The sequence below is a fragment of the Grammomys surdaster genome, unplaced genomic scaffold (genome assembly GCF_004785775.1).
Source record: "Grammomys surdaster isolate TR1022 unplaced genomic scaffold, NIH_TR_1.0 125996, whole genome shotgun sequence".
Classification (NCBI taxonomy): domain Eukaryota; kingdom Metazoa; phylum Chordata; class Mammalia; order Rodentia; family Muridae; genus Grammomys; species Grammomys surdaster.
The window spans coordinates 5,633,098-5,646,262 of record NW_021620812.1 but is presented as its reverse complement, the minus strand read 5'-3'; positions in this window follow the sequence as shown (position 1 = coordinate 5,646,262).

The window sequence follows — 13,165 nt, the reverse complement described above, 5'->3', positions numbered from 1 at the left end:
ACAAGTTGCCTGACCTCCACATGTTCCTGTTCTTATGTATTTACACACACACACACAAACACGCACACACAAACAGAGAGAGAGGGAGAGAGAGAGAGAGAGAGAGAGAGAGAGAGGTGCTAAAGAAATGTTATAAAATTGTGAAAGCAACAATATAAGTGCTTCATAAATTAACCAATACCATGGAGAATTTTAATCTAGTAATATAGCTGCATTGGAAAGATATCACATCCCCAAATCTTATAGGTCTGCTTGATCTGGCTGAAATATAGCCACACCCTTAGTATACATCTTTAATACCAAAAATGAAGGTAAAGTTGGATTGTAAAAAAAGCATCCATGTTTTTAAGTGATGTCTAATTGAAGGGCAGACAAGATTTGACAGAATGGGTCAGGGATAGGATATGCCCAACTCTCAGGAGAACAGCACAGGAAAGTGAGGCTACTGCAGAAAGAGCAAAGAGTTGAATGAGTTCAGGCAGTTCTAACAATTCAGAGAAGCTCAGTTGCAGTTGAATGTAGTTGAATTCAGTTAAGTTTGGTCAGTTCATGCTAGAGAATGAGAAGGAGCCAAAAGATTAGAACACATTGCCAGAGTAAGTTTGAGGCCAAGCAGAGCAAATCAATGAGAAGCTGAGAGAAGCCTGACTGCATCTTGGAGAAGAATTTGAGCCAAAACAGCTGAGTTGAACCAGCCAGCCAACATTCAGAAACAGCTAGAAAGGGTAAGATTATTCAGTAGTAAGCCTCCAAGATTACAATTATACCAAACAAATAAAAGTTACTCTTCCACAATATATTGCAAATTACTAAATTATAAGTTTTTGCATAGCTTCTAAAGTTTATATGAAACAGCAAAGTATTGAGATAATATGAGACTATTATAGTTAAATCTATCATAGAAGGAAAAATGATATAACTGTAAATACCAACATCATAAAGGACAAATCCAGAAAGAGATATATCCTGTGTGGGCAGAGAGAAGGAATACCATATATACTGTGAGATGCCAAAGAGAATATGTTCATAGAGTCAGGAAGGTTGACATAAAATTTCAATGTGTGCTGCCAATGGGTTCTTCCCAGAAATAATCCAAGCAAAGAGACTGAAAGAAATTCACACAACAGTAGTTTCTCTCTCAAACTTCATAACACTTATTCCTCAAGAATAAAAGGAAAATAGAGATCTCCCCTGAAATCCCAGAGAGAGAAGATGGATTGCTGTAGATTCAACATGCAATAAAATTCTTTTCTTCTTTACAAGGGCAAGTGTGAGAGTTAGGAAGCCCAGACCACTCCCATACAGAGGAGAACTAGAGATGGAAGAGATGAAAGCAAGGGAATCCCTTCTTTAGAATTGATCTACTAAAGGCAGACCCATGTTGATAAATACCTTAGCGTATTTGGTGATTTCAGTACCTGTATAAGTGAGACAAAGTGCAAAAATCTCAGTTTCTTCTGCCATTGCAAGACAGTAGACAGCAAGTTCAGCTGCCCTCTTAGTCTATTCTTCATTTCTAATTGAAGTCATAGTTAATATTTGCAATAATAACAATGAAAATCCTAAAAAAATTTCTTCTCAGTTTCTCTAAAAGGAAAAACTGAATGTGTCTTTTTCTTAAATCATTCACTCACTGTTGAGAGTATACTGTAATAAAAGAAGTCAAGTTATAGGATTTAGTGATTTTCTGGAATTTCCCCTTGACGCAGAGATTAGGCTTTCAAAATGTATATAAATAAATTGTGAGTCTAGGTGTAAAAAAGAAAAGAAGAACAAGAAAAACTTCATCAAGTGTGAAATAGAGTTGTTTCACTCTTTACTTAATTTGCTTAAAACATATGATAATCTCCAGTTTAAGAGCTATAAATTGAGTATAATTGATGCATTAGGAGAGAGATTGAAATGCCTTCTGAAAAATTCAATAAGTTTAGAGAAGGCAAAGATAAAAGTATATATATATATATGCCAATTGTCACTTAAAATGTGAGTACTCTAAGTCAATCAATCAATCATGTTGCACACATTTCAGAATGCGTAAAAAATGTATCCAAGCACAAATGTTCTTCAGGATCATGCAAGAATAGAATGGCAGTACCCAGAGCCTGTTTAGAGGGACATTGGCTATAATAAGACAAGAATTTCCTGCATTCTACTTCATAGATTAGAAACAATTTTTATTTCACAAATTCACAAACTATTTTAGATTAAAACTGATTTTAAGGAATATCTTTTAAGACTTTTTAAGACTGATTTTCAGGAATATCTTTTAAGTTGATTTTAAATAATATTTTTGAAATGAAAATACATTTTCATTTTCCCCTTAACTCTCCTCCCTCCAAACCCTCCCACTCTCTCCCTTCAAACACATACCTTTTATTTCTTAATTTGTTTTAAAAATACTTTTAACTAACTGTATAATGCAAACTGTCCAATGCCTATAATGTTACCTGTGGGCATATGACCTCTGGTTTGAATATTTGGTATTGTAAAACCAAATGAGTGGCCCTTCTCTGGGAAAGACAACTTCACCTGCTCTCAGTTTTCCTCACCTATCTGTAGGTCTTTGTCTAAAGTTTAGACCTTAGACATTTTAATATATCTATTAGTATCATCCTTGTTCAAGTCTTGTTTAGGCAGCCACATTGTTGAGACTTCATGGGAGTAGATCTCTGACAGTCCAGGAGACATACTCTCACAGTAAATTTACTGTCCTCTGATGGTATGTGTCAGGTCTTACTGTAGCCTGTTATGCCATGTTTGGTTTATGTCTCTAGGCCTGCTTGTTCCTGAAGGGAGAAAAAAGAGTATAGATCTGGGGAAGAGATAAAGTAGTGGGAGAAATACTGAGTGAAGGTAGGGAGAGGAATCTGTGCTCGGGATATAATATACAAGATAATAAAAAAAAAGAAGAAGAAAATGAAATAGTAAAATTTGCAGGTAAATAGATTAAAGCAGGAAGTATTATTTTGAATGAGGTAACCATGCCTATAAAAACAAGCACCACATGTTCTTTCTCATACCACATCCTAGCTTCATGTAGTCAGATACATGGTCAAAAATACAAAACAAGCAATCTCGTGGTACTGAGTCCGATCTCATCAACATAACAAAACTCCTTCAACTAAGGCTCAGGGGTCATCATGGAAGAGGGGGTGGAAAAATTAGAAATCACTTTTTAAAATATTTCTTTTATTTTTAAAAGTATAATAACACATTTTTCCTTCTACCCAATCCCTCTAAAATACATATTCTTGGTCTTTTAAAAATTTATGCCCTCCTTTTAAAATAATTTTTATTGCATACATATTTGTGTAGGTGTAGGTGTATTTATATGTGTGTGCGTATGGGTATGTGTGTATATGAATATATATTCCTAAATAGAAACTACATAATATACATAACATTATTTCTATGTATGTTTCCCAGCTTGACCATATGCTGTGCTCTTCCCTGGAGAAGATATCTCTCCAGCTCAGCCTTCCTCAGTTGGCTGTACTTTGTGTAGGATTGAAGCCTCTTGGGCTCTCCCTGTTTTGTGTCACTGTTTCAGTCTCCTCATTTAGACCTGTTGGTTTAATTTTGGTTGTTTGGCTGAATTTATACATTTACTTATTTCTTTTATGTTTTACAGCTTAATGGAGCACAAGTTTTAAAATATTTCCTTCTAATATTTTATTCTGTTGTGCTTTTATTTTCATTTAGTTTTAAAAACATATTTATTTCTTTCTTGATTTCTTCTTTGACACATTCATAAATCAGTAATGAGTATTTTGATTTCCATAACATTGTCTATTCACTAGAGATTTGTTTGCTGTCCGTTGTAAGTTTTATTGTATTGCGGTCATGTAGGACACAAGGAATTATTTTAATCATTATTTGTAAAGATTTATTTCCTATCCCAGGATGTGGTCTACTTTAGAAAGTTTCCATGTGCTACTAAGAAAGGATGTGTGATCTTAGATGAATGAGCAGAATATTCCGTTGAGCTTTTTAAAGTCCACTGGATGTATGATGTCAATTAATACTGATAGTTTTCTGTTTACTTTTTCTAGATGATATATCAATGAAGGAAAGTTGTATATTGAAGTAATCAGCTTTAAATCCAGTCTTTAAATCCAGTAGTACATATTTTATGAAATTGAATGCCCCAGAGTTTGTTACATATATGTTTAGGATAGTAAATTTCTCTTGGTTAACTGTTTCCCTGATTAGAATAAAATTAGTTTTAGTTTAAAATGTATTTTGTCAGATATGAGAATAACAGCACTTGCTTGCTTATTGGTCTCATTTGGTTAAAACTTGGGTCTCCATTTTTTTACTCTAAGGCTCTCCTATTTTTAATGGTAAGGTATCTTTCTTGCAGATGTCGAATAGATAGATTTTGTTTCTTGATGCATTCAGTCACCTGTATCTTTTGATTGGCTGTTTGAGGCCATTGATACTTATACTTTTTGAAATGAGAATGTTAATTCTGGTCACTGTATTATTGATTTTAGCTGTTGTTCTGTATTCCTGTGATACTTTATATTTTACTAATTATGGCTTAATATTTCTTTTTCAGGTCTCTCTGCTATGCTCATTCCTCTCTTCAACTGGAATTACTGCTTCTTTTTTTTCTTTAGGTTCTGTTCATAGAAAAAAATAAAGGAATTTTTTCTTTCTCTTCAATTATTGAAAAATTTTTGTTTAGTATGTGAACTTTAGCTAGCACTCATGGTCGTTCACACTTGCAATGCATTGCTCCAGGCTCTTCAGGTTGTCACAGTTTCCATTGAGAATTCTGTCATTATTCTAACGTGTGTTCCTTTACATGTGACTTGTATTGCTTCCTGTTGTATCTTTAGCATACTTTCTTTGTTCTGTATATTTAGTGATTTAGCTGTTATAAGCTATGAGGATGCTCTTTTCTGATATTGTGTATTGGATATTCCCTGTCCTTCTTGTACGTGTATGTGTATGTTTTTCCTTAGTTTGGGGAAGTTTTCTTCTTGATGATCTGGTCTATGTCACTACTGAAATCCTTCTTTCTCATCTATTCCTAAAATATAACTGGATTTTTCACCATGTGTGACATTCTCTGTATGTTCCTTTCCTCTCTCTCTCTCTCTCTCTCTCTCTCTCTCTCTCTCTCTCTCTCTCTCTCTCTCTCTGTGTGTGTGTGTGTGTGTGTGTGTTTCATATCCATTGCTTATTTATTCTATATTGTCTTCTGGCCGTATGTCTTCTGAGTAATTCCATCTACTTCTAAGGCCTTTCTTTGAATTCTTTAGGTAGGTTATTGTATTTTCAATTCTGTCTTCATTGCAGTTTGAGTATTTTCATCTGCTGAATTACATTCTCAAGTCCTCAGTTGCCCTTGTCCTTTTAATCAACCTTGTGCTTATGTTTTCTTGGGTATCACTCAGATGTCTGCTCTCCTTAATCTCTTTCTTAGTAAGTTCATTGAGCTGTTTCTTTGTATATTCCTTAAATTCCTTAAATTATTTGATGCAGTTTATGAATATTCTTTTAAATTCTGCATCCTAGAGTTCATCCAAGGTACTTCTACGAGACTATAGGTTTTTGAAAGCAGGTACTAGATTATACTTTCCCAATCTTTGGGTGTTTATGATGAGATGTGGACTTCTTTTATTAGTTCTAACTCTGATATGGTCAAAGCAAGATGAGACAGACGAGACTTTCTTAGGGAGATTTATCCCTAGATGTTGGAAATGGCTTGAGTAGAAGAAAATCCCAGGGATAAAGGGGACTGGGTCACGTACAGGATAGACCTTCTGATCCAAGCCTAGTGTATAGGGATATATCTGGCTGGGTGAAAATGCTAGTTTGGAATGGGAGGGTTCTGCATTTGGTGAGTTAAGTAAGTTGAGTCCTGGATGAAGCATAGATATTGGTTGTGACAAAACCCAGATATTCCATGGGAAGAGTCTGTGGTTGTTAAGATAAGTAGAGTGGCTCTGGAGGAAGATTAGACATTGATTTTGCCAAAGGCAGAGATGACCAGACTAGATCTAAACACTGGATTGTGATCTGGGCTAAATCCATCAAATTTAAAATAGAAAATAAAAATATGATACATTGGCCAATGGGTTATTATTCAGCTCTTAAAAATGAAATTATAAAATTGTCAATTAAATAAATGAAGCTGAATATTTTCTGTCATTCTGAGTGTTATAACCCAAACCTATAAAGACTAATATTGGATATTTTCTCACCTGTGGATTTTGGCTTTGAATTTTGAGATAGAGGTATTTATTTGGAATATTTTTAGATTACAAAATATTTGAATGGATCCATGCCAGGGTAGTTATATGGAGGAGGATGCATGGTATAGAGGAAGAATAAAAATATTTGAATAGAAGAATGTATGTGGAGGGTAAACTAACTCCAAAGTTCTTTTAAAGTTATGGAAACAGAAAATAATGTATATATGAACATATGTAGAGTTTAATTCCCCTACAACAGAGAGGAATAAAAATCTCTTAGTAGACAGCACAAGTTGCCATACAAAAAGCTCAGTATTGGAAATGGATTATTTCTTTTAGAGCTATTGACCTTAGAAGTCCCATATTCTTCCAGACTTATAGGCTATTGCCACTCCATGAGCTTACCCTAGAGAATTTGACATTAATATCTTGCTTTTGAAGGCACAGCATTCTTGACCTGTAGAAAATGAGAAACAAGATGGTGCAGACCTGGAATCTTCATCCATACTGTATTGTATTCACAGCGTTAGAATGTGCATTGCATACTTCATGATGAGAAGCATTATTATCAATCTTTATCCATCTGTGAACCTTGTGAGCTACAATAATGACTAGCCTGGCAAGGCATGAAAAATGATGCAATAATGGAATGATTAGTACAGGAATAACGAGACACTCTCTGATTGGATTTAAGGCCAACTCTACAAGGTTGTTCATATATTACCTAATCATCTGGGCCAATAACCTGGAGTTAGACAGATTATAGATCTCAGAGAAGAACCCACTATTATTATTCTGCTAAATAGACATAGTGTTAAACTAGCTCCTAATGATTTACTGTTGAAACATGAGTACACCTTTCAAATTCTCTTGAGAGAAGTCTCTTTGTGCAGTAGATGGCAATTATCAGAGAGACACAGAACCAGATAACAAGTGGAGAATAAGAGACTTCAGAATGCAAATGGGATTTCTGTGTTTCACTCTTCTCCCTAAGATTTGGGATTATTGTGGAAGAGAACAAAAAGATGGCAAGAATGAAAATGGTAGGTGACCATACACAATGCTTCCAGGACACAATAGGTCAGTTGTACGCATCAATCTATAGTCATAATGACAACATGGACAAAGTCTACCCCAGCTCATGCTAGATAAACTCCCAGTGTGGACATGAGTAATAGGCAAATTCCTACCTCATCTAAGGAGCTATTTGTAACTGATGATGGCCAGGAGATAGTCAATTTTCAATAAGACTTGTGACTTGATTATTCACACACTGATGAGTATGTTGGTAACAAATATTGAACACAGAGGATTTTAAAAAAAAAACCTGGATGGATAGGGAGGTGGATGCAAATGCTAGTGTTGATGAGTAAGGAAAAATTGGGAACAAAATGTATTGCATAATTTCCTCCAAGAATTAATAAAATAATACCTTAACGTATACAAATATATCTCTTCTAACATTTAAAAGTTATTTCAAAAATTGAATTTTCACTATTGTAAAATGTTAATAAAATGTTTCATGCAGAGTTACATAGTTTAAAAAGGGTGTTTGTAAAATTTACTCTGGACGACGATTCATACCGAGTCACAGATTTTGAAAAGTGTTTGCTACATTTACTATGGACAAAGATTAGTTTACAAACCATTTAAAGAAATTGTATGAACCATTAAGTTTTTAGAAGGAAATTTGAATAAGCAATTATGCCAAACAGAAGCTTTAAGACCTAATAAACATATGAAAAAAGCTTAAATTCAGATAAGCTGAGAAAGGCAAGTTAAGGAGGATTCCATTATACATCCATAGGCTTAGTGATTCAAATTATCAGCAAGTGTTGATGGGAATGAGGGAGCACTCATCATCTGAAAATGGGAACATAAATGAACACTGTCACTGGAGAGAGGCATTTGCTGCTAAATAACAAATTAAAACTCAACATAGCAGTGGCTACAAAAGTAAAAAAGCCACTTGCTCGTTACACTTTCATTGAGAAAACACTGATTTTTCAAATAGACATTTATTTAAGAAAATAATACATGAAATAACTTTTTACTATTGTTTGAAATGAAATTGGTATTTTATTAAATTTTCACTTCATGGTAAAATGCAATAAATTGTTGCATAAAAACATCATTTGGCTTCTTGGCCCTTTTAGGAATATAAATGGATCTGATTTCCAACAACTTGAATACTGATTGCTGAATATATAAATATATATATATATATATATATATATATATATATATATATATATAAATTTACTAGAAACTAAATATAACACACAACAAAGACTTATTCCTACTCTGTGGCTTGTCACTGTGCTCTGCTGAGGATTTCATTTCTGGTACAGAAGTTTAAATTTCCTGTATTCTGGTTTGTTGATTCTTGAAACTATTTCCTGGGTTCTTGGAGTCTTGTTTTTTTCAGAAAAGTTCTTTGACTGTACTTCTAACTTGAAGTGTACTCCCTGTATTTCTCCTAGCCATTTTGTCATTTAAAGTTTTAAATTAAGGTTAGTGATACATTTTGAATTGATTTTTTTGTGTGTGCAAAACAAGCAATGTGTATCTAATTTGATTCTGTGTTATTCAGTTTTTCCAGCATCATTTACTGAAAAGAAATTACCACATACTTTGTTTTGATTGTTAGTCTTTTCCTTATTTTTGCTATTTTTTGCTTGATTGGAGAGAGAAAAAGACAGATGAGAGAGAGAGAGAGAGGGAGACAGAGAGAGAGAGAGAGACAGAGAGACAGAGAGACAGAGAGACAGAGACAGAGTGAGTAGGGAGTTAGTGAGAATCTGGGAGGAGCAATGGGAAGAGACATATAATCAGCATATATTGTACAAAATATTTTTATTAAAAAATATTACATACACAGAACCCTGTAAAGTGTGGGGAGAAACAATATTAAAATTGGTGACCAAAAATACAGACAGAAAAGTAATCAAACAATCTTAACATGCAGTTAGAGGATACAGGTCATTCTGAATTACTTTCAAAGAGGTTACTTTTTTGAAATAATTTCTATTATTATTAATTTTACACCTTGAAAAGTTTTCCCTCTCCCTCTCTATTCAGTTCCTTCCCTCCCTCACCTCTGCCACCTCCCCATCTACTCTTTGGTTTTTTTCTTTAGAAAAGAGCAAGCCTCCCATACTATCAACCAACAGTACATACCAATTTGCTCTAAAACTAGGCACCTCTCTTCTTATTAAGGCCAATTGCCAATCCAACACAAGGAAAAGTGTCCCAAAAGCTGGCAGAAGAGTCAGAAACAGTCACTGCTCCCATAGTTTAGGAGTCCCATGAGAAAAACAAACTATACAACTGTAACATATATTCAGAGGGCATAGATGAGTCTCATAAAGGCTCCCTGGTTGTTGGTTCTGTCTCTGTGAATCCCGATGAGCCCATGTTATTTGACTCTATTGTTTTTCTTGTAGTGCACTTGGCCCTTCTTGGCAGTATAATCCTTCCTGTCTGTCTTCCAAAGGTTCCTGAGCCAGATCTGCCTAATGTTTGGCTGTTTGCCTCTGCATGTGTTCCCATCAGCTGCTGGACGAAGCCTGAACTGGCTATTTCCTGTAACCAGGAAAAACTTATAAGTGAGGGGTTAGGACACAACTCATACACAAAATCTTTGACCTACAATTTGTCCTGCCTACAAGATATGCTGAGATAAAGGTGGTGCTGAGAGGGACTCCAACTCTGACGCTGCCTGGAGGTCCCAAACCCAGAAATTGAAAACAGAGACCTAGGATAGACAGAATCCTAGTCAAAAGAAGCCAATGAAGTGATTTTTAATGATATTCTTCTATACTTACAGATTGGTGCATAGTCCAATAGTCATCAAAGAAATAAAAATTTTAAAGAAATTTTACCATGAGAGTTTTAAGAAAGGACACCTGAATCAAATAGTTTATTAGGCACAAAGAGAAAGAAAATGGGTAAAATCTAGAAATGGAGAAAAAAAAAGTTAAATGAATTCCCCAAAGACAAAAGCATATGAAATACACAAGACGTAAAAACTAAAACTAATTGAGAAAGACTGGAGGTTCTCTTTTTTACAAATAAATGACTTTTTAAAACTGATAAAAGGCATCAACTTAAAGAATGTATAGGAAACACATCAGGATAAAAATAAAATGGGACAGAAGTTTTTTACAGTTACTAACCCTAGTGTGCTTAAAAAGTTATTAAGGAGTCATTTTATTTTAGGTATATGAGTGTTCTATCTGCATGTAGACCTACATCCCAGAAGAGGGCCTCAGATTCCATTATAGATGATTTTGAGCCACCATGTAGTTGCTGGGAATTGAACTCAGGACCTCTGGAACAGCAGCCAGTGCTTTTAATCTCTCAGCCATCTCTCCTGCTTCAAGAAGCAATTCTAAAGGAACTAAAACATATAATATATATCATGTTTAAAAGAAAAATAAAACTGGAAATTGCATTACTTATAGAAATAACAAAAACCAGAAGATAATGGGAAATAATAATTAAGGTTTATAATGTTAACAGCAAATATTATGCTATATTCCCAAGATGAGTAAATAACTATTCACAAATGAAAATGAAATAGAAATTTTTTAAGATTAAAAGGGAACTTGGAAGACTGAATCATTGGTAGTGCTATAGCAATGGATTAAACTACTGAAAAGGAACAAAATATATTTGCTAATCAAACATAGAACTCCCCCCCCCACACACACACACGCTACATACTATGAACTAATAATATGTGGCTACAGGGATGTCTCAGTGGTTCAGAGCACACAATGCTCTCACAGAGGGTCAGGATAGTGTTTACAACACCAAAACTAAGGGTTCACAGTTGCCAGCTCCTGAAAGACCCCATATCTGTGGCTTCCATGGACACTGGACATACTCTGAGATACCTTCATGAAAATCCATGCAAATACATAACTAAAATAATATTACTCTTTGAAAAAATAATAATTGTCACTTGGGGATGTAAATAATTTTGAAATATGTATATTTATGATTGAAATAAATGATAACATTCATCTATCTCGGTAGTTAAAATAATATTTAAGATAAGAACAAGATTATTACATTGAAATTGACATAATTTTATTGAAAAAATGAAAATAAGACTTGAATAAAAATATAAAACAAGTACAGATTTAAAGACAGTATTAAAGTATGTTCCATTATTCCTAAAATAATTTAACTTTAGTCTAACTTTACCATTGTTTGTGTATTAAATATTAGTATTCTACTGGCCTTTAAAATTGACTTAACTGTTCTGCGTAATGTCCCAGCACCACAGATCAATGTCAGCTCCATCCTACAGCAAAAACTCTTGATACAGGTTTATAAGAACCTGGTCCACCATAGGACACTAAATAATAGAATAGGAAAGCACAGCTGACAGCTGTTTCCTAGCTTTTTCCCACCAATAATCCAACCATGCTATCACTTTACAAAGAAATGAGTAGTTGAAGTCACATAAAATTCATATATTATGTACATAGTTGAGTTAAACTTCATTTGCTTTTATGTATTTCCAAAACTCAACAAAGAAAACAACATTGAAAGCTACAGGACATTAAACACTGAACTGCTCAGATACGACAGTTCTATGATTAAGAAAAATAACACAGGTATCCAAGATCTAAGTTTTCTTTTTTAAATGGAAAGTGTTAGGCTCAGTAAAAACTTTATTATTGATTTTTCTTTGGGGAACACACAAAAATAGTACCTGCGATAAAGGAGAAAATAATTTTCCCATCAAATTAAAGGGGACTAGATTAAACTACTTGAATTGATTATATACTTTACTTATTTTATTCTAGTGAAGTATTAACAGCCAGGAAAGTGAAAAAAAAAGTTTCAGTATTTCACAGGCTAACCCTACAGTGAGCTGTTGTTTAATGGAGATAAATTAAAATCAGAGTAAAATTTACAGCTGACATTTCTAAATCAAAGAACATTCCCAGCATTGCACATTCGATTACAGATTAAATTGTGTCAAGTTAATTGCATAGATTCTGGGCCGGAGAAGTATTTGATTAGACTTGCCAATTTTGAAATATTTTTGGTCTAAAGGTTCAGCCTGAAATGGTGAATTTAGTATTTATTTCTATCTACATTCTGTGTCTACAGCGAGGACCCATACCTCTTTTAAAACATTTTGATAGTGAGTAACACGCTTTAAGATTAATTTACTGAAATTTTTGAAGAAATTAGTTTAAGTGAATGAGTGACAGATGACATGTCTAAAGGGGCCTGGTAAAGAGTGTAACCTGGTAAAGGGTGTGCCCTGGTAAACACTGTGAACTGGCAAAGAGTGTAACCTGGTAAAGAGGATAACCTGGTAGAGTGTGATCTGGTAAAGAAAGTGAACTGGTAAAGAGTGTGACCTGGTAATATGTGTAACCTGGCAAAGAGTGTAGCCTGGTAAAAAATGTGACCTGGCAAAGAGTGTGACCTGGTAAAGAGTGTAACCTGGTAAAGAGTATAACCTGGTAAAGAAAGAGTATGACCTGGTAAAGAGTGTGGCCTGGCAAAGAGTGTGACCTGGTAAAGGGTGTGACCTGGTAAAGAGTGTGACCTGGTTAAGAGTGTGACCTGTAAAGGGTGTGACTTGATAAAGGGTGTGACCTGATAAAGGGTGTGACCTGGTAAAGGGTGTAACCTGGTAAAAGGTGTAACCTGATAATGGGTGTGACCTTGTAAAGTGTGTGACCTGATAAAGGGTGTGACTTGGTAAAGGGTGTGACCTGGTAAAGGGTGTGACCTGATGAAGGGTGTGACCTGGCAAAGGGTGTGACTTGATGAAGGGTGTGACCTGGCAAAGGGTGTGACCTGGTATGGCTGTGACCTGGTAACGTGTGTAACCTGGTAATGTGTATGACCTGGTAAAGGGTGTGATGTGGTAAGGGTGTGATCTGGTAAAGGTATGGCCTAGTAAAGGGTATGATCTTCGTGTT